This window comes from Monodelphis domestica, chromosome 2 (assembly GCF_027887165.1).
Source record: "Monodelphis domestica isolate mMonDom1 chromosome 2, mMonDom1.pri, whole genome shotgun sequence".
NCBI classification, from domain to species: domain Eukaryota; kingdom Metazoa; phylum Chordata; class Mammalia; order Didelphimorphia; family Didelphidae; genus Monodelphis; species Monodelphis domestica.
In genome coordinates, this window is record NC_077228.1 from 86,857,850 (window position 1) to 86,880,752 (window position 22,903).

At 36.0% G+C, this 22,903-nt stretch overlaps 1 long non-coding RNA gene across 1 annotated transcript in view; it reads right to left on the reverse strand.

The window, feature by feature from the left end:
- Positions 1 to 11,919: 11,919 nt before the first annotated feature.
- The window catches only part of LOC130457113 (uncharacterized), an 88,543-nt gene continuing 77,559 nt past the window's right edge, over positions 11,920 to 22,903 (reverse strand). The window contains exons 2-3 of the long non-coding RNA XR_008916129.1: positions 13,440 to 13,481; positions 11,920 to 13,115 (exon numbers count right to left, since the gene is read on the reverse strand). This is a non-coding gene — a long non-coding RNA (uncharacterized LOC130457113). The remainder of the gene's footprint in view (positions 13,116 to 13,439; positions 13,482 to 22,903) is intronic.

The window sequence follows — 22,903 nt, forward strand, 5'->3', positions numbered from 1 at the left end:
TTACCCTAAACCATTCATTTGTAACCATGTTTGGATGTATTACCTAAAGTGAAAAGGAGACTTTCTAAAGCCTCTGACCTCAATAATTCATTTTTTATTTGAGTTTCTTTGCTGCATCAAATAATATCACTAATATAGTCTTTGAATCCTTCATTGAAAAAATGTATCTTGCCATGTTTACTTTTAAATCATCACATTTCAGTCAGATTTCCCTTCTTTCATACCTCAATATACTTCACAATCCATGGAGTTTCACTCCAGCAGCCCCATTCAATTACTCTGCACAAAACAGACCCAATTTGTCACGTAAGATTTCATTTTTCTCAAAAGCATAGACCATTTCCCCTCAATTTTGATATATTTCTCTGCCCTTTTATGAGTAGCCAGAGAGACTTTTACTAGTGTGCATTCTCTTTGATGGCTGCATACTCATGTGGCAAAGAAGTATATACATGCATTATGAGCCACACTTTAAGATTTCTCCAGAAGTCAAGCAGGTTTCAAAGAACTTTGTACATTTCTATGCCATAAGAGTAATTGAAATGCATATTGTACAACTAAGCTGTTTTGCAAGTCAAACAAAACAAATATTGTACTTCTTTCCCCACCTATCCTGCATGCCACCCATCCCATAAGATGTTAGATGTGAGAGCAAGAAAAAGTATAGAATAGGAAATTGAACTTGAAAAATAATTTAAACTAGGTTATTGTTCCTCATTATCACTTGGGCATGTCTTCTCAAACTCTCATAGCATTTGCTGCCAAACATCTTTTTTTTTTTTAAAGAATCACTGTTTCAGAGTCAAAAAGGTTCTCAGCAATCAATGCTTCCAACTCATTAGGTAGGTTTGGGACTTCATGTATACTTAGGACATTCCGTGAGGAAATTCATTATATCAATGTGGATTGCTCCTTTGCTTGCATTTTATAACTTTAGAAACTTGCCTGGAGTATTGAAAAATTAATTGTCTTCTGGAATCATGAAGCCTGTGTGTGTCAGAATAGGATAGGAACAAATGCCTATGTGTACACACAGATCATATTTGGTAAAGGAGTGAATATTTAAATGAGGCATTTCACTTATTTCCTTATGAGGAAAGCAACTATGGAAGTAAGACTAGAAATCTACTTTGGCAGTTCACTTATCTGTCTCATAGGTCTGTTCTGAGTTGTAAAAGAAATAGTTACTCAAACTGTACTCAGAGATCCAAAAATGCAGTTACTGACAAACTGTAGAATACTGGAACAGAGAACAAACTATGCTTTACTATCTGCACATGAACAAATAAATAACTGAAGAATTGTTAAGTTAATAATTGGTGAAACAAAGAAATCAGAATTGCTCTGTAATAATGAGAGAAATTTAATTTACCTTTATATAGAAATAGAGTGAGTTTTGGCTTAATAACAATAAGCTAAGGTATGTTTGTTAACAAATAAAAATGGTATCTGAAAATAGAAGGAAGTGAGAATTGATTAAATGGATTGAAGAATTGTGTAAAAGAAAGACCACAATTCTATTTATATCATATCCCTTAGTTCTGGGAACATAAGTTTGTTTGATAATAAAATTGTGGACTGCTAGCTATTGCTGTCTGTTACTAAAATGAAGAAGAAATAGGGGAAAATATACTGTGCTTTCTATTATAATTTGCTGCTAAGACTAGAAGGGGAGAAGAGAACAGGACAGAACAAGAAAGATGAAATACTCTTCTCAGTATTGTCTACTATTATTGAACGTTACAGAGGAGCAATAATATAATAGACACATACAAATTTGCATATACAGTAGATAACTTTCCTAAATTGCTTCAAAAAAAAAAAGATTTGGGATGATTGCAGTATATATACCACAAGGTAGAAACTGTTTTTATGATATAATTGTGAAAAGTCAGACCACTTGGAGTGTTATAGTAATTCTGAGCTCCACATATGAAGGAAGATATTCATAAGTTTAGGAATGAGGACTGGTTGAAGGAACTATAAATACTCAGCTTGGAAAATTGAAGGAATACACTGCAGTGGGGAGGTGTTGGATTAGAGGGAACATGATAGCTATCCTCAGTTATCTGAAGGGACCAAAAGAAGGAACCACATTTTTGTTTGTTTGTTTGTTTTTTATCATCCTGAGACTGAAAGTTATCAGAGCAAAGTAGGAAAAAAAAATAGAAAGTGGCCAATTTAGGCTGTTAAAAGGAGAGTTTTCCCAATAAATACAATAATTCATTTCATCTGGAAGTAGAATTCTACCGATGTATTCCCCCTTCGAATATCTTCAGGAAAAGCCATTTTTTATAAACACTTGTCAGATCATTGCAATGAAGATGGGTTTGCAAATATGATTTGGAATTTCCCTCAAGTTCTTTCTACATATGAATTTTTTTAATTCCATGAAATACTTTCAGCAATCCTTAACTGTATTCTGAAGTAACTAAAATATTTTTACTACTATAAACAAGTTTTCCTTTCTGAATGGCAATCATGAATGAAACATTGACTATTCAAGGTTTTTATTGTGAAAAAAAGAATTTCTTATTTGTCAATTGAATAGTTAAATTTTTGTCCAGATATTTAATTTTTATCACTCCAATCCTAAATTAGAAAAGTTGGTGGCTTGAAAGATCTTTTGTTAACAGGAGAATAAATGATCACAGCAGCACTTTTCTCCAATCTTTTTTTTTAATTATATTTTATTTGATCATTTCCAAGCATTATTCATTAAAGACATAGATCATATTCTTTTCCTCCCCCCCCCAACCCCCATAGCCGACGTGTGAATCCACTGGGCATTACATATTTTCTTGATTTGAACCCATTGTTATGTTGTTAATATTTGCATTAGAGTATTCATTTAGAGTCTCTCCTCTGTCATGTCCCCTCAACCGCTGCAGTCAGGCAGTTGATTTTCCTCAGTGTTTCCACTCCCATAGTTTATCCTTTGCTTATGAATAGTGTTTTTTTCTCCTAGATCCCTGCAAATTGTTCAGGGACATTACACTGGCACTAATGGAGAAGTCCATTACGTTCGATTATACCACAGTGTATTAGTCTCTGTGTACAATGTTCTCCTGGTTCTGCTCCTCTCGCTCTGCATCACTTCCTGGAGGTCATTCCAGTCTCCATGGAATTCCTCTACTTTATTATTCCTTTTAGCACAATAATATTCCATCACCAACATATACCACAATTTGCTCAGCATTCCCCAATTGAAGGGCATCCCCTCGTTTTCCAGTTTTTAGCCACCACAAAGAGCGCAGCTATGAACATTTTTGTACAAGTCTTTTTGTCCATTATCTCTTTGGGGTACAGAACCAGCAGTGCTATGGCTGGATCAAAGGGTAGATATTCTTTTGTCGCCCTTTGGGCATAGTTCCAAATTGCCCTCCAGAATGGTTGGATCAGTTCACAACTCCACCAGCAATGAATTAACGTCCCTACTTTGACACATCCCCTCCAGCATTCATTACTTTCCTTTGCTGTTATGTTAGCCAATCTGCTAGGTGTGCGGTGATACCTCAGAGTTGTTTTTATTTGCATCTCTCTGATTATAAGAGATTTAGAACACTTCTTCATGTGCTTATTAATAGTTTTGATTTCTTTATCTGAGAACTGCCTATCCATGTCCCTTGCCCATTTATCAATTGGTGAATGGCTTGATTTTTTGTACAGTTGATTTAGCTCTTTATAAATATGAGTAATTAAACCTTTGTCAGAGGTCTCTATGAAGATTTTTTCCCAATTTGTTGTTTCCCTTCTGATTTTATTTACATTGGTTTTGTTTGTACAAAAGCTTTTTAGTTTGATGTAGTCAAAATTATTTATTTTACATTTTGTGATTCTTTCTATATCTTGCTTGGTTTTAAAGCCTTTCCCCTCCCAAAGGTCTGACATGTATACTATTCTGTGTTTACCCAATTTACTTATGGTTTCCTTCTTTATGTTTAAGTCACTCATCCATTTTGAAGTTATCCTGGTGTAGGGTGTGAGGTGTTGATCTATTCCTAGTCTCTCCCACACTGTCTTCCAATTTTCCCAGCAGTTTTTATCGAATAGTGGATTTTTGTCCCAAAAGCTGGGATCTTTGGATTTATCGTATACTGTCTTGCTGAGGTCGCTTTCCCCCAGTCTATTCCACTGATCTTCCTTTCTGTTTCTTAGCCAGTACCAAATTGTTTTGATGACTGCTGCTTTGTAATATAGTTTAAGGACAGGGACTGCAAGGCCCCCATCATATGTGTTTTTTTTTTCATTATTTCCTGGGATATCATTGATCTTTTGTTCTTCCAAATGAACTTTGTTATGGTTTTTTCTAAATCAGTGAAGAAGTATTTTGGTAGTTCAATGGGTATGGCACTAAATAGATAAATAAGTTTGGGTAGGATGGTCATTTTTATTATATTGGCTCGTCCTATCCATGAGCAGTTAATGTTTTTCCAATTGCTCAAGTCTAGTTTTAGTTGTGTGGAGAGTGTTTTGTAGTTGTGTTCATAAAGTTCCTGTATTTGTTTCAGGAGGTAGATTCCTAGGTATTTTATTTTGTCTAAGGTGATTTTGAATGGGATTTCTCTTTCTAGTTTTTGTTGCTGAGCTGTGTTGGAGATATATAGAAAAGTTGATGATTTATGTGGGTTTATTTTGTATCCTACAACTTTGCTAAAGTTGTTGATTATTTCAATTAGCTTTTTGGTTGAATCTCTAGGATTCTTTAAGTAGACCATCATGTCATCTGCAAAGAGTGATAACTTAGTCTCCTCATTGCCTATTTTGATGCCTTCAATTTCTTTATCTTCTCTAATTGCTACTGCTAGTGTTTCTAGTACAATGTCAAAGAGTAGAGGTGATAATGGGCATCCTTGTTTCACTCCTGATTTTATTGGGAATGCATCTAGTTTATCCCCATTGCAGATGATATTAGCTGATGGTTTTAGATATATACTGTTTATTATTTTTAGGAATGACCCTTCTATTCCTATGCTTTCTAGTGTTTTTAATAGGAATGGGTGTTGTATTTTATCAAATGCTTTTTCTGCGTCTATTGAGATAATCATGTTGTTCTTGCTGGTTTGCTTGTTGATGTGGTCAATTATGTGGATGGTTTTCCTAATGTTGAACCAGCCCTGCATCCCTGGTATAAATCCTACTCGATCATGGTGAATTATCCTTCTGATCACTTGCTGGAGTCTTTTAGCTAGTATCCTATTTAAGATTTTTGCATCTATATTCATTAGGGAGATTGGTCTATAATTTTCTTTCTCTGTTTTTGTCCTGCCTGGTTTTGGAATCAGTACCATGTTTGTGTTATAAAAGGAGTTTGGTACAACTCCCTCTTTGCTTATTATGTCAAATAGTTTGTATAGTATTGGGATTAACTGTTCTCTGAATGTTTGATAGAATTCACTGGTGAATCCATCAGGTCCTGGGGATTTTTTCTTAGGAAGTTCTTTGATGGCTTGGTGGATTTCATTTTCTGATATGGGATTATTTAAGAATTCTATTTCCTCTTCTGTTAGTCTAGGCAGTTTGTATTTTTGTATATATTCATCCATTTCTCTTAAATTGGTGTATTTATTGCCATATACTTGGGCAAAGTAATTTCTAATGATTGACTTAATTTCCTCTTCATCGGAGGTGCTGTCCCCCTTTTCATCTTTAATGCTGTTAATTTGATTTTCTTCCTTCCTTTTTTTAATTAGATTGACCAGTACTTTGTCTATTTTGTTTGTTTTTTCAAAGTACCAGCTTTTTGTCTTATTTATTAAATCAATAGTTCTATCACTTTTGATTTTATTAATTTCTCCCTTAATTTTTAGGATTTCTAGTTTGGTTTTCTGCTGGGGGGTTTTAATTTGATCACTTTCGAGATTTTTCATTTGCATTTCCAATTGATTGATTTCTGCTCTCCCTAGTTTGTTAATATAATCATTCAGGGATATGAATTTACCTCTGATTACTGCTTTGGCTGCATCCCAAAGGGTTTGAAAGGATGTCTCACCATTGTCATTTTCCTTGATGAAATTATTAATTGTTTCTATGATTTCTTCTTTAACTAAATGGTTTTGGAGTATCATATTGTTTAATTTCCAATTGGTTTTAGATTTGGTTTTCCATGTACCATTACTAATCATTATTTTTATTGCCTTGTGATCTGAGAAGGCTGCATTCATTATTTCTGCTTTTCTGCATTTGTGTGCTATGTTTCTGTGACCTAATGTATGGTCAATTTTTGTGAATGTGCCATGTGGTGCTGAGAAGAAGGTGTATTCCTTTTTATCCCTATTTATTTTTCTCCATATGTCTATTAATTCTAATTTTTCCAAGATTTCATTCACTTCTTTTACCTCTTTCTTATTTATTTTTTGATTTGATTTATCTAAATTTGATAATGGTTGGTTTAAGTCTCCCACTAATATGGTTTTACTGTCTATTTCTTCCTTCAATTCTCCTAGTTTCTCCATTAGAAATTTGGGTGCTATATTATTTGGTGCATACATGTTGATTAATGATATTTCCTCATTGTCTAGAATCCCTTTTAACAAAATATAATTACCTTCCCTATCCCTTTTGATCAGGTCTATTATTGCTTTGGCTTTATCAGATATCATGATTACCACTCCTGCCTTCTTTCTGTCTGTTGAGGCCCAGAAGGTCTTACTCCATCCTTTAATTCTGACCTTGTGGGTGTCTACCCTCCTCATGTGTGTTTCTTGAAGACAACATATGGTAGGGTTTTGGATTCTAATCCATTCTGTTATTTGTCTACATTTTATGGGTGAGTTCATCCCATTCACATTCAAAGTTATGATTGTCATTTGTGGACTCCCTGACATTTTGATAGCCTTCCCTAATTCTAACCTTTTCTTCTTCGGCTCTACCTTTTAGTCCAGTGATTTACTTTGAATCAGTCCCCCTTGTCCCCTCCCTTGATGTTTCCCTTTTTAGTCCCTCCCTTTTTGTTCCCTCCCCCTCCCCCCTCTCTTTCCTCCCTTTTTGTTCTCCCTCTCCCCTTCCCCCCCTTGGTTTTCCCTTCTCCCTACCCTTGTTGGGTAAGATAGAATTCAATATCCCAATGTATCTGGATGTTTTTCCCTCTCAGAGTTGATTTCCCTGAGATTGAGGTTTAAGTAAAAAAAAAAACCCACCTCTCTTCCTCTCTTTCTTATAGGAGTTTTCTTCCCCTCCCCTTCCCATGTAAATCTTTGTGTGAGAATGATATTCTATTTGGTCTTTCTTTACCCCCTATTTATACATTACATTTTCCCAACATATTAGTATACATAGATTGATATAAATGTAGTCCTTATAGAAGAGAGTTTGAGTAAAAGAAGAAGATAACAGTTTTCCCCTTTCCTTCATATTTACCTTTTCAGGTATTCCTTGCTCTTTGATTTTCGGTATCAAACTTTCCACAGAGCTCTGGTCTTTTCTTTGCAAAAAGTTGGAAGTCTTCTATTTTGTTGAATGCCCATACTTTCCCTTGGAAGTATATAGTCAGTTTTGCTGGGTAGCTGATTCTTGGTTGGAGACCCAGCTCTCTTGCCTTTCTGAAGATCATGTTCCATGCCTTACGATCATTCAGAGTAGAACTTGCAAGGTCTTGTGTGACCCTGATTGGCATTCCTTTATATCTAAATTGTCTTTTTCTGGCTTCCTGTAGGATTTTTTCTTTTGTTTGATAGCTTTGGAATTTGGCAATTACATTCCTGGGAGTTGTCTTTTGGGGGTTTAGTGTAGAAGGTGTTCTGTGAGCTCTGTCAGTGGCTGTATTGCCCCCTTGTTCTAGAATCACTGGGCAATTTTCTTTGATTATATCTTGTATCACCATGTCGAGTTTGGTGTTTATTTCTGGCTTTTCTTGGAGTCCAATTATTCTTAAATTATCTCTTCTCCCTCTATTTTCCAGATCTATCACCTTGTCGGTGAGATATTTTATGTTCTCTTCTAATTTCTTGGTGTTTTGGCTTTGCTTTATTAATTCTTGCTCTTTTACAAGATCGTTGTCTTCCAGCTGCCTGATTCTGGCCTTTAAAGCCTGGTTTTCCTTTTCCGTTTCATCACACCGGTTTTGTAGATGCGTGAATTTCTTTTGCATTATTTCCAACTTTTCCTCCCAGAAGGCTTCCATCTTTTTGGTCATTTCTGATTCAAATTCTTTCTGGGTTTTTGGTGAGTTTCCATTTCCTTTGGAAGATTTTGGAGAATTTTCTTGTATATCATCTTCTAATTCCTCTGTATTTTGTATTTTGGCTCCATAGAATGTGTCCAAAGTCGCCCCTTTCTTCTTATTTTTCTTGGTATTTTGGGGCTTCTGTGCTTCTGTGGAGTTTGCCATCTCTGAATGGGGAGGATTAGCTTTTCTTATCTCTGTCTGGTGTTCAGAGGCTTTAATCCTGGGCAGATTGTCGGTTCTTTGAGCTTTCCCTTGGTTAAATTGAGTGTGCCTTCCGGCAATGACTTTCACTGGAACTGGAATGGAAGGGTCGGACCAGGGGGCCACACTCTCCCCCGGCTCTATCTGCTTCCCTGCTGCTAAGGTGCCCCCTCGACTGGACTGGGTTGGGTTGCTTTCTGGAAGTTGCCTTCAGAATAGCTGGCCTTGAGGCTGTTTTGTTGGCCCTGAGGGTTGCTGTTGTTTCAGACGACCCTGCTCTCTGCTGGTGAAGGAGTCGCGGCTTCCCGGAGCTCTGAGGGCAGTGACTTTCACTGAGACTTGGATAGCAGGATCCAGCTGGTGAGGCTGTCTTGCCCTCCCTGAGGGTTGCTGTTGTTTCAGACTACCCTGCTTTCTGAGCAGGGCGGGGCCACGGCTTCCTGGAGCCTTGGACTCTGCGCACCTACCCCTTAGGTCTGAGTGATCTCGGGTTCTGGCTTTTGAGGGGGGCCGTACCTTTTGATCCAGGTCCAGGTCCAGGAGGAGGATTCCCAGGGTCTATGCTGTTGATCGTTTTGAATTTCTGCGCCTTAGGAGCTTATAGTTTGAGATCGGTCGGGAAGGGTTTTCCGGAGATCTGAATTTTAGCTTTCTCTAAGCTGCCATCTTGACCGGAAGTCTCCTTTTCTCCAATCTTAAGTTGCCTGCCATGGTGTCTTGGGCAAATTCTAATTTGGTTAATTACATTTTGCCTACAAGTCTAATCCCCTCAGTTTTCAGTACATTTTATAGACTTCTTTATTTCTTATTATGAACTGATTTCCAGTCTACAGCACCTCATTTAATTGTGGTTGCATATAGACAAAATATATTTTTCTTCTTGCTATTTTTTATAGTGAAAGTGGCACATCATTCCTTCTAGTTTTCATTTTATTATGATTTTGGTAAAAATAGAACCATTCCTTTAGACTTTGATCATTATAATAGTTTTTATATTAATATTTGCTTATTCTGGTTTAAGTCAAATGTACCCTTTCTTAAAGAAATATTTTAATTATTACTTTGTAGTATGAGCCCCAAAATCAAAATGTATCATTTACTACTGGTTGTAGTCTTTATTTTGCTATAACTGAGAAAGAATTTGTATATGTAATATTCCTTATTGTATTTTTGAAAGTGTTTGATGAGTGTAAAGGATAATTTAATTAACCAGGTTTAATTAGTTTACTTTAATTTTTTAATATCTATTCATAACTATATGGATTCTGCATGTAATCCCATTAGATATTAAATATTTTGGTGATATTGTAAATATAGACTTAATAAGGAATAATCCCAATTATTCATTGAAAGAAGAATGTACACGAGAATTAGTCACCAAAATACATAAATAATAAGGAAAGTCCTCTGAAGTATCTTGTAAAATATTCTTTCAAAGGAGAGTTTGTGTATGTGTACAGTATCCTAGAATGTGTCCAACTGTGCCCAAAGCTAGGGATTTATAACATCTCACTTAGCTATAGAATAACTTTGGCTTGTTTTTAATATTACCATATATGGAACAGATGGCTATGGACTTATAAGAAGATGAGAAAAATAAATTGACTGTCTTGGAAGAGACATTCTAGAACAGTGGTTCTCAATCTTTCTAATGCTGTGACCCCACAATATAGTTCCTCATGTTGCAGTGACCCCAAACCAAAAAATTATTTTGGTGGCTACTTCAAAACTGTAATTTTGCTACAGTTATGATTTGGAATTTAAATACCTGATATGCATTATGTATTCTCATTCCTACAAACTGAGAGGTTGTTGAGAACCTTTGTTCTAGAAGATGAAATTTAGGCTGTGTCCTGAGAAGAAGTATTCAGTTGACCAACCATCTTTTTGGGGAAAGTGTGTATGACCCTCTTGTATGGAGTATATGAAGGATGTAGTCAGCAAAGGGGCTTAGGTTCTTTCTTAAGTTGTGCTAAGTATATCTAAAAACTGATTTTATGATTTATAGCTCTTAGAATAAAATTGTTTGGCTAAGAAGATTTTTTCTAGTATTTTTATTTTCTATGGGACTAAATTAGAAATGTATAGAACTTTTCTAATTTCTATACAGAGAAATGTAAATTGTAATGTGTTTTGAAGTTCATAATAACTAAAATTAATTGATTGTGCTGCTTGATGCAACCTGAGAGGAATAGTAATACAAATATTATCAGCTGTTACTTGGAAATAACACAGAACTACCAAAGTAGTCAGAAAAATCACCGTTTAATCAGGTCAGAGTCTGGTGTCACAACTTTTAAAAGGTCTATACCCTGGACTCTGGGGATATTCTCCCTGGAAGGGCCATCATGCTAGATGATGACTCAAAGGAACCAAAGAATTTGGGGAACCTGTTATGGACAGGAAGGATACCCTTAGGGTTTAGGAAGGATACCTTTTGCAAGCATGCAAGACTCCAAAACTTAGCTTAAAAACAAAAAAGAGATTTATTAATTTAGAAAGTAATGATGAGAGTGACCAGGAGGATAGCAAGGTGGAACAGCAAGATGGAGAGCAGTTCCTTGGGAGGACAGCATGAAAGGAAAGGCTGTTTCCCCCCAAATGACATCAGTTCTCAGGTTTTTATACCTTTTTACAACAGATTCTATGCCATGGTGGGGACATGACTTAGAGTGGTAAGCCCTCAGGCACTTGGTGGGGTGAGGTGGTCATCTGACTGGGGTCTGCCTGGAGGCATAAAGATTCATCTCTGTGTCCATCTTAAATCTAGAGGACAAAAGAAGATAAACATCTCAGGACCCTAGGTGGGGTCATTGGGTGTTTCTATGTTCAGAGTCTGGAGGAGGCAAAGCAAGAAAGTTTCCCTGATAATAGTTTGCCTGGGTTTCTGGGGTACAGTGCCAATGTCACCTCCCCCCTCTCCTAATATATAAGGGAAAAGGGATGGTAGTCTCTGTCTTCTGTAACTTCACAGCTGATAATGGGCATAGAGTTTTCCCTCCCTAATGTTGGGAGAGAGAGGTATTGACTGTAGGCCATGTCCAGAGCATCAGGCTGGGATGTTTTTGAGGTTATGGTGGTATCTGGCATCTGGGTGACTCCCATGAGTGCTTTTACCCTAGAAGTAACTAGAGAGATGCATCAGAGAATTATATGTCCAGTTAACTGGGTGTGCATGATTTAAAACATAGGAGAAGACCCAAAATTTAAGGAAAGAAATAGTTATGGTCAGGTAGTTAAGAGTTAAAGTAAAAGGGGTTAAGATAAGAGTGATGGAAAGGCTATGGACACAGGGTTTTAGGGACTTGTCCTCAGTGAATGCCTGGGTCCTAGGTAGCTGGGAATCTGCTTGGAGCTGTGAAGGATGTCCAGCGACTGCTTCCCCTGATTGGCAGTGCAAGGGGAGATTCAGCCCCTAAGATAGAAGTGTAGAAAACCAGGACTGGGGGATAGAAACAAAGAAAATTAGTACAATAGCAATTGGCATTGTAAACATTAAACTTTAGGGGAGACTGAGGCAGGTAAAAATTAGTTTCTCTCTGCAAGGAGTATTATATTTTTAGAGGTTTATTAAAGGTTAAAGATTAAAGAATATACAAGTAAGAAAAAACACCTGCCTAGGCCAGAGGCCTAGACAAGATAACCTCACATCATGGAAGAGACACCTCTGCTCCAAAACAGAAGTCCAAAAAAAGCTCAAAAACCTTTGCAATCAGGTTAAATACCTTCTCGATCTTGGCCCATGTCAGAATTCCGTGAGATTACAAAACATTCTGGGGAAGTGGAGCAAAGGCTTGTGGGGTTTGAAGTCCAGAATTAGAGTCTATTTTTTACATCCCCCATTTGAGCATTTGAAAAAAAATTAATTTTTTCCCAAAGGATCATGAAAACATAATCAATTTAAAGATTACAATAATTTGAGGATAAGAGAAAGAAAAACAAAACCAATAATTGCTGAATGCATTGACAAAAAGCCAGTTAGGGGGCAATCCCCTTTGGCATGAAAGTATACATATATACATACAAATAAATGTTCAATCAACCACACCCAAAGTTCAATTTTTGTGGAGCTGTCTGGTTTGGAGGCTTCTTCATGATATCTTCTCCAACAGTTCAGTTCTGCATTCAGAGAGGTAGCATCTTCTTTACCTAAAATTCTTCTCAAAAGTAATTTAAGCTTTGCAATTTAATAATGATATTTTTTACATTCCCCCATTAAGAGGGTGATTGACAATTATATTATCACTTAGGGATGCATGGCTGAGGTATGAGGTTTATGAATCAATTCGTAAGAGAAATTAACAAAACATCAGAAAAATCCAAAAGAAGAAAAATTTCTGGATGAAAATATAGACTATCAAAGTCTTATGTGTTAAAATTCCAAGTGAAAAGAAAAATAAATCTATAACAGGTCCTTCAATCAGGGCTCAATCAGGGCCCAATCAAAATGATCTAAGCAATGATGCATTTACCCAGTCAGTAGCCAGGACTACAGAAAGGTACCACACTATGAGAGGCAGAAAAGGGGACCAGATTATCAGAGCAAAGGTTTCGGAGATACTCGTCTGTATCTTCAGAGTGAGTGTGGACACAAGGAAAGCCTATGTCATAACAACATGTTAAACACAGTAACCTCGAGTCTTCACACTACATTCAAGACCTTTGTATTGTCCTAGAAGTGCATCAATCAATCCTGGATTGGCTTTTCTTTGGCTTTGTGCAATGGCTCTTGTGTGTATATCTTGTCCTGGAATCAGACAGAATCATTAAGCAAAGTCCCATAATTTTTTTAAATAATTAGTGGCATCATTTTTATAGTCATAAGCTTTTTTTAGGGCATGCATTAGCAAATGTATCTTAAACTTGTAGTACTGAAAAATCAAAAGGTTAAAGAAAATCTTAATACTGGTGACATGTGCTTTAAATATAAAAGGAGAGAAAAAATAAAAACAAATAGTATATTGCACATGCAAGAAAAATATAATAAAAGTCATTAAAATTCAAAAATGTAGCTTATAATCATTGACACATTGTGTCAGCTAATAAAATATAGAATACAAAGCTTTCTCACCAAAAATGAGATCCATTTCCTCTTAATTTCTGGCCATGATCACTGTGAGTAGAAGGCAAATGAATTGAACAAAGTTAACAACAATTTTTTCATTTTTTTAAATACAGTAGTACAAATATGTAGTTATCAAAATCCCCAAAATTATCAATAGCCCAATTAATTACAATAGCAAACAAACACACTTTCATATTTCTCATAAGTTGCTGTATGGCATTTTTAAAACCTATGAATTGATGGACATTTGTCACAAGTTTTTACAAACAGAGCAAATCTTTCAACCTTGGTAATAAACATATTTTAAACAAAGTAAAACTCATCTTGGGTTAAGAACACAATCAAGAAATCTATATATCATTCTGGTGCAAGTAAAATAGTGAGATGAAGAGTATAAATAAAAGGGTGCTCCTTTTTGGAGGCTTTTTAGGGATACAAATGCCCTGAGATTAACTGCCCCAAATTCCATTCACATATTTAGAAATGCGGGAAGGTTGGGGGTTATAAAATGTATTTCACTTCAGCTACTGTAATGGGCCTTACCTAGTGGTAGGGGCAGGCAAAATAATCAGAGATTGATAAAACATTACAAAAATCATATTTAAAAAACCCTTAAAATCATTTGAGATATTTAGCACATAAAAATTTCCAAAGGTTATTATACAATTATAACGAGTCCTGAAGTCCATCTATCTTCTGTGACAATTTTACAAAGGCAAACTACAAAAAATGTTTTTTCATATATGGGCTTAATCACTAATATTTTTTCAGCACAGTTATAGGGGGAAAACAACAGAATTTTTAAAACTCAGTACATTAAATGAACAGTATAACAGAATATATGAACTTAAAATCACGAAGTTAAACTTTAAACAAAAAAATCAGGAAAAACGCAATAGAATACAAAGATTTGTATAAACCATTGGAGTCTGAAATGCCTTAAAATTTATAACCTCTAGTCTTTAAAGTTCCTTAGGTGTGTTTTTTTTTGTTTTTGTTTTCTTTTAATTAATTATCCATTTAAATCTCTATTGTCAGAAGACAAAGTGGTAAGGGCTAGGCAATGGGGGTTAAGGGATCTGCTCAGGGCCCCACAGCTGGGAAGTATCTGAGGCCAGATTTTAACCCAGGACCACATGTCTGTAGGCTTGGCTCTCAGTTCCCTGAGCCACCCATTTGCCCCTTCAAAGTTGAATCTTTGGGCTGAATCTTTCTTCTGGCACACAGGTGAAATCAGTGAAATTATCAGAACAGTCAAAAGGTATCCTTTTAAATAGACCATTGCTTAAAAGTCTGTTTCTTCTCTCTCCCTTTCTCTCTCCCCTGCTATGATCCCTCCTCCTTCCCCAGTCCACGTGGAGCCCAGGCCACCCAAGTGGAGCCAATACCCCCCCCCCCATTTTGTTACCAGCCAAGGATCTGGGTTTGTTGGGCATGCAGGTCACCAGGTGATTGCAATCATGGTTGAATCAGGTGAGCCAGGTGAGCAAGAGAAAGGTCAGGAGCAGCAGCAGGAGAAACAGGCATGCAGAACAAAGCAGCCAGGTGGGAGGCCAACGCAACAGGTCTGGATCAGGGAAGTGGCTGGCCAGCTGAGCTGGGTGGGGGAGCTATCTAATGGTTGGAACAAGTAGCTTTGCAAGGGTAAAAAAAAACTTGGCCAGAGAAATGTGGCTTAAAAAAATTTTTTTTTAGGCACTAGATATTAAAAGCTGAACTAAAGATCAGAAAAGAAATCAGAAGATTGAGATATTTCATTTTCCCGAAGTGGTTACGCCAAACTGTAAAGTTTAAAATTTAGGGGAGACTGAGGCAGGTAAAAATTAGTTTCTCTCTGCAAAGAGTATTATATTTTTAGAGGTTAATTAAAGGTTAAAGATTAAAGAATATATAAGTAAGAAAAAACACCTGCCTAGGCCAGAGGCCTAGACAAGATAACCTCACATCATGGAAGAGACACCTCTGCTCCAAAACGGAAGTCCAAAAAAAGCTCAAAAACCTTTGCAATCAGGTTAAATATCTTCTCGAACTCGGCCCATGTCAGAATTCCATGAGATTACAAAGCATTCTGGGGAAGTGGAGCAAAGGCTTGTGGGGTTTGAAGTCCAGAGTTCGAGTCTATTTTTTACAGCTTTACACATCTGCATTTGGGTATCTTAGCCAACAGACTTCTTCAAAAATCATCTACTGACAGGAATAGATCCCTTTAGGAAATCGGATTCCTGAGTTGTTAGCAGAGCTGGTATGTGATGTTTCTGTTAAATATGCTTTTGCAAAGTACACATTAACTATAACATCTATAAACACTGGAGTAACAATATTTTAAGGATAAATTTCTTTACTCCAGATTCTGGGGGAAATTCAGGAGAGCTTTGAGCTATTCCAAGCTCAAGATCCAAACTTCATTTAAGGCTGCAAATACAAGCCATCAATTAATAAACTTCACCTACATCTCAAAGTATGTTCCTAGCAATTTTAAAATGTTCAATTACTAACCTAATAGGTTGTTTGGGGAAATGGAAACTTTTTTTTTGATATATTTTATTTGATCATTTCCAAGCATTATTCGTTAAAGACATAGATCATTTTCTTTTCCTTCCCCCCCACCCCCCATAGCCGACAAGTAAGTCCACTGGGCATTAGATGTTTTCTTGATTTGAACCCATTGCTTTGTTGATAGTATTTGCATTAGAGTGTTCATTTAGAGTCCATCCTCTGTCATGTCCCCTCAACCTCTGTATTCAGGCAGTTGCTTTTTCTCGGTGTTTGGGAAATGGAAACTTTAATATTTCAATTTGTATTATGTGCTGATTATGGGAATTGTCATGAAGGAAGAAGGTCCAAAAGGGAAAAATATTTCCACATGTTACCAAGGACACAGTGAGTGACTTCGTGTACCAAGCATTGCTGTCACTACCATTATTGTTTCATTCAGGGATCAGCAGCCTAGATGGTCAGGAAAGTCCAGTCCAATGTGAGCCTTGGGCTGCCTTCTCTATAACCATCCTAGGACTTTCTCTCTCCTTAGAGCACTTGCCATTGGATCCCAGAAGCCTTCTTTTTTTTCCTTAAAGGACAAGTCTCACCCATTAGAGCTCAGAGAAATTCTGCTTATCAGCAGACCAGAAACAAAATTCTATACCCTCAAACAAGCTTTTCTGACCATTTGCCTTCTCTAAGGATTCCTTAAAGCCTATGAGTCTACATTATAGCAATTATTCTTACATATTTTGGCAATAATTAATTTATCACAATTTAGTCAGAAAACCTAAACAGGAATGTTGAATTCATTAGTTCTATAGTAATATATAAATCAAGGGTAGGTCATGTCCTGACCTTAGGCCATCTGAAGGAACTAAGACAAGACCAGTCAGGAATCTCTCTAAGGATTTTTCAGAGAAATTCCAGAGTTATTTGTGATTTTCCAAAACTACATACATCAATTCTAGAAATGATCCCTAAGTTAAAGATCCAAGATCCAATTATGCGGACAGAACATCCATCTGTTCTCTTTCACCTTCTCTCTCTCTCTCTCTCTCTCTCTCTCTCTCTCTCTCTCTCTCTCTCTCTCTCTCTCTCTCTCTCTCTCTCTCTCTCTCTCTCTTCTCTCTCTCTCTCTCTCCCTTCCTTCAAAACCCTCTGCTTAAAAGGCAGAACACAACTTCCATTCTTCCTTCACAAATCTGCATACTCAAGCTTTATGGACTTTAGATCAAAGTCCCTCTTTCTTCTGAATTCAAATCCAACATACCTCTTCACCTTCTCTGACTTACTTTTACCATCATAAGTCAAACAAACATTCTATTGGTATCACTTCAATTGCTAATCGGTAACCAAAAGAATTCTGATTTAAAGGATTGTTGAAATACTGTATCTTTAGCATAGTACTCAACCATTGTAAATTTCAGTTCATAGTACAAATTGGTAAACTGTGGTAACCACTGAGTATTGAACAAAATCTATGGTAGAGTCAAGTTTGCAATGAGCTTTTGTTTACATCCAAATAATATTTAAAATACATATTTCAACAGCAACTCATATAACAGTTCAAAAGAATTTCATAAAGCATTTAGTATTACAGGATCTATTTTAAATTTAGAGATTTGAAACATTTTAAGGGCTGTCAACCTTAAAGCAAGCCTTTTGACAAGCAGGCTGATTATCTATTTTCAAGACCAAGAAGTTAAATATAATAATAAAGTTAGTCCAACTTTAATAACTGGAATGAAAATCATTGAGATGAAAACCACTTGATAATTTTTTTTGTTAGTTTAAACACTGCTAAAACCTATTTTACAAAACTGATCCGTGGCTTTTCTATACAAACTGAAATTTCACTGTCGGACAAAATTAAAATTAGGATGTTATTTTTTAAATCCATATAAATACATGATCACAATTTTGAAATAAAATACCAATAAATACCTCTAATAGATTTAAGCATTACTTCCTTCTGGCTAGCAGACAGGGAAAGGAAATTTATCAGATCTTCTTATCTCTCCCTGTTTACCTCAAACCAGAAGATAATTAATAGGATGTTCTTTAAGTTGAAAAAAACCTTAGTTTTAAAATTAAAAATCCCCAAAATAGGGCTTTCTCACCAGTTGTCTCTCTATTCAGAATCAACCCCCTTCCTCTCTGCAGTAGAGGAGAAGGTAGATCTGATCAGTGAACTGATAACTTCCCGGTTTCCTTCCCCCCATCTCCGCCTAGATTCAGGCCCTTGCCTTAAAATCCAAGTAAAGAGTAGAGTTTTGGAGAACTGGGAGCCTGGTGAGAGAATAAAGCTAAAAGGTAAGGACTTCTGTCTATAAAATATGTCCAATTGCCACCTGGTGTTAGAATTTAGGGTAACAAAAAGTCAATTTCCTCATCATTTTTTTCATGTTGCTCAGCTATGTAACATGAGAGAAAACAAACAAACAAACAAACAAAAAAATCAACTGAATTTTCTCTCAGGCTGCTTAGACTTGATCTCTTCCCAACAGGAGAGGCTTGCAAGCATGCAAGCTTTGTCTTAATTGGGTTGGCTAGTCCCTATCTGGCTTGACCTCAGGTTGAAAAAAAAAATTCAATTTTAGTGTGCCATGGATAGGCCATGCCTCTTGCTTACCAAGGATATAATGTGGCCAGTCAACATTACAAAAAGAAATTGGTTGCTTTTTCTTTAAGCTGTTTAGTGCCAATTTTTTTTTCCAATTTTTAAGTATACACCCCAAAGGGGAATCTCGGGGTTCTCTCTGTCTCTGTCCCATTTAGATGTGGGATGGCCAATTCCACACCGGAGGGTCAACAACTATGCGTCCACAGAGGTTGCCCAACCAAGAGCACTCAGTTCAAGACTGAGTCTTCTATTATTAGAAGGGGAAGCCGACAGATAGACCCCAAACTCCAGAGGCCAGACTGATCTGGGGATGATGGGAGAGAGATCAAGAAAGAGTTCCCACAAAGATATCACCCAAAAGATGGGGGTTTCAGAAGTCAAAAAAAAAGCCCCTTCCTACCTGAGAAGCTATGTCCTCATGGACGATCCAGAGTACAGGAGTAGCTTTCAAGAAAACCAAAAATGTTGGGCATCAAAATGCTATGGAACCCAGGTGAATTCTTATCAGGGAAACTCCCTTGCTTTGCCTCCCCCCAGACTCTGAACTTAGAAACACCCAATGGCCCCACCTAGGGTCCTGAGATGTTTATCTTCTTTTGTCCTCTAGATTTAAGATGGACACAGAGATGAGTCTTTATGCCTCCAGGCAGACCCCAGTCAGATGACCACCTCACCCCACCAAATGCCTGAGGGCTTACCACTCTAAGTCACGTCCCCACCAGGGCATAGAATCTGTTGTAAAAAGATATAAAAACCTCAGAACTCATGTAGTTCGGGGGAAACAGCCTTTCCTTTCATGCTGTCCTCCCAAGGAACTGCTCTCCATCTTGCTGTTCCACCTTGCTATCTTCCTGGTCACTCTCATCATTACTTTCTAAATTAATAAATCTCTTTTTTGTTTTTAAGCTAAGTTTTGGAGTCTTGTATGCTTGCAAAAGGTATCCTTCCTAAACCCTAAGGGTATCCTTCCCACCATAACATTTTGGTGCCCACATTGACCCCCATAACAGAACCTATATACCATTTTGGAAACTGAGGCACTGGGAAATATGATTGATTGACATTACAATGATTACAAGGAAATGGGAATGTTCAAACTATACTGACAGAATACAATCAAACTTTGAAAAAGAATCAGAGATAGAGGCTAGGTTCTAAGGGAAGGGACTACTTACAAAGGACACTGAAAGAATGGTCCCTGCCCAGGTGTGAGTCTTCTTGGGAAAGGGTCTCTTTAAAACAATAGGATCCATTATTCAGTCTGAAACTGCTAGTCTGAGATTCCTTAAAGGGTGTATTCTCACAGCAACAGGGAACAAGTAAGTACAAACTTTGGGGTCTCCAACTTACAAGCTAGTCCTGAAACTTGGGGTTCATCAGATCTTACTAGGCTACAATCTTGGGGTTTCTAGATTCTATGTTGACAGAGCCTGAGGAACTTTAACTCATTTACATATTCAGATTAAAGTTATTGAGTGATATTCTGCCAATAAAGTCTTTAGAAATCCCATGTAAATAAATACCTTTATTTTAGTCACATTTTCCATAATTTTCTTTTTCCCTTCATAGTATAGTCTCAGATACCTATCCATTGACCAGTGATAATCACCCTTAATCCTAGAGTAGGTATGAATGGGTTGAAGGACAGTTTTATGGTAAATTCCTCAATCTGAACAGGTTGCCCTTGTCAAGAATGACAGATTCCAATAACTAGCTTGACAGTAAAAAAGATTTATTAGTTTGAATGTAAGTCAAATGGTTAAGTCAAATAGTATGGCTGAGGGAGACAGAGCAGGTGAAATACTGCCTTCTAGAGATAATGTGTTCTGGGCATTATATACTTTTTTGACAACAGTGCCTACATAACTAGAAATGGAATGATGATGGCATGTTACTGGATCTCTGGAATCCAAGATGGATCATATTGTTATGTCTTATTCCTCAAAGTCAAAAGGTGGTGAACTGTTTACTTTAGAGGAGAATCAGATAACTGGGATATAAAATAGATGCTTATTAGGAGCAAGTTGAGAGGTGACTATCTGTGCTCATCAAGAATGAGGGGAGATGCCAGAGGGGACTTTCATCTTAGCTCAAGTCAACTTCCCTAGAACTAGAGGAATGAAAGGAAAAATGAGTCTTTTATTTACACTGACCTAGCACACAGTCTTGGGTCTTGAGATGTCCAGAAGAAGTCTGAACCCCAATATCTAATGTAATGGAGGTTACCACAACTCTATGGAAGACTTGTCTTCTTAAGAAGAGGGAAAAAAAAAAACACATTTTTTTTATGATTTAATACTAGTGAAGGACCTCAAACTTCCCCTTTCAGAACTACATAAATTCAACCAAAAATACATAAGAAAGAATTTAAGGAAGTAAATCAAACTTTAGAAAACCTTGATGTAATAGGCCTCTGAAAAAAAACAAAAACAAAAAACAGAATGAGAATAGAAAGGTGTAAACATTTCCTTAGCAGTAAATGCCAATATCAAAAACATTGACTGTCATAATAAAAAACATTAAGAATCAAATGAAGAAAAGCAGAAATGTTAAATGCAATAATTTTAGACCATAATGCAATAAATATTAATTACCACCAAAATGGTATCAGAAAGACCAAAAATTAATCAGAAACTAAGTAATGTATTCTTAAAGAGTGAGTAGGTCAAAGAACAAATGATTAAAATAATCATTTTTTTAAGAGAATGACAACAAAATATAGGGGTAGTCAACTAATACTTAGAGGAAAACTTATATCTCTAAATGTTTATATCAAAAAAATAAAGAAATTGCAGATCAACTAATTGGGCTTGCAACTAAAATTAAAAAGAAAGAAAAACTAGAAAGAGCACAAATTAAAAATCCCCAAATAAATACCCAAATTAGAAATCCTGAAGATCAAAGGAGATATTAATAAAATTGAAAGAAAGAACTCCATTCATCTAATAAATAAGACAGGAAGTTGTTTTAATTAAAAAAAGAAAAGAAGAAAAGAAAATGAATAAACTTTGGTTATTTGGATTTTTTTAAAGAAAGAACCAGGACCAAAAATGAAAAAAAAATAAAGATGAATTCTCAACCAATGAAGAAGAGATTAAAATAATTATTAGAAATTAATTTACCCAAATATAAGCAAATAAGTCTGACAACCTAAGAAAAATAGATGAATGTTAATATATATATATATATATAAATTATCTAAATAAACAGAAGAGGAAATAGAGGACTTTGATCTCATTTCAGAAGAAATTGAACAAAACATCAATTAATTCTCCAAGAAAAATTCCCAGACAGATTAATTCACAAGGGAATACAACCAAAAATTCAAAGAATAATTAATTCCCATATTACAAATGATATTTAGAAAAATTTGTGAAGAAGGAATTTTGCCGAATTCCTTTTATGACATAAGTATTGTGCTGATATCTAAACCAGGAAGTGAAAAAAATAGAGCTAAAAATCTCAAAATAAACATTTCATTGGGGGTCAAAATATGTAGGAAAAAAAGTTAAAAATTAAAATTGTTTTGTTATGTTTTTATGTTAATAAAAGAAGAAAGAAAAGAATGAAATAAGTACACTAGGAGCTTAAAATAAGAAAGGTGAGAAAAGCATATCAAAGTATTTGGTTTCAAAAAAGGCTGATGGAAGCAAAGAGGAAGGAGAGGAGTGAGTGAACATCAATTATATATTCTAAGTGATCAAATTAGAGCAAAACACACACATATACAAATAAATAATTTGGTATAGAAATAAAGATATTCTCTTGAACAGAGAAGGTGGAGGGAACAAAGAATAGGCAAGTGGAGAAGTGTAGGAAGAGTAGATTCAATGCAAGAATAATGACAAAAATTAGGGGACACTGGGCAGGAAATAAATTAAGAAAATCTTTAAAGAAAAAGAAATATAGGATAAGATCCTGTAATAAAAGAAAGTGGAAAAGACTAAAAAGAAGAAAGCCTTAAAATGGAATCATATGCAATGACGATTCTTAGCAATATGTTGTTTACAGGACATATATATAAAATACATAGCATTTGAAGAGAGAAATTAGTGTGCTATTCTCAAATACAGTAGCAGTCATAATATCTCCAAAATCAGTTTGCCCAGGACTCTAGTAAGAGTTAGGTTAGTCACTCTGATAATGCTTCCTTTTCATGAAGATTTTCCCACTCTATTCAGAATACAAAGCCCTCTTAATCTCCTTTGGCCTGAATTATACAGAAACAACATTTCTTTATTATCAGCAGCAACCATTGTCTTTATTATACAAAGCATTTTTGGAATTTTAGGATGTGTCTTTTGAATTTGTACTTTAAAAATGTTCAAAAAGGTAGTCTAGTGATTTAGGAATAAGTTTTATGAAC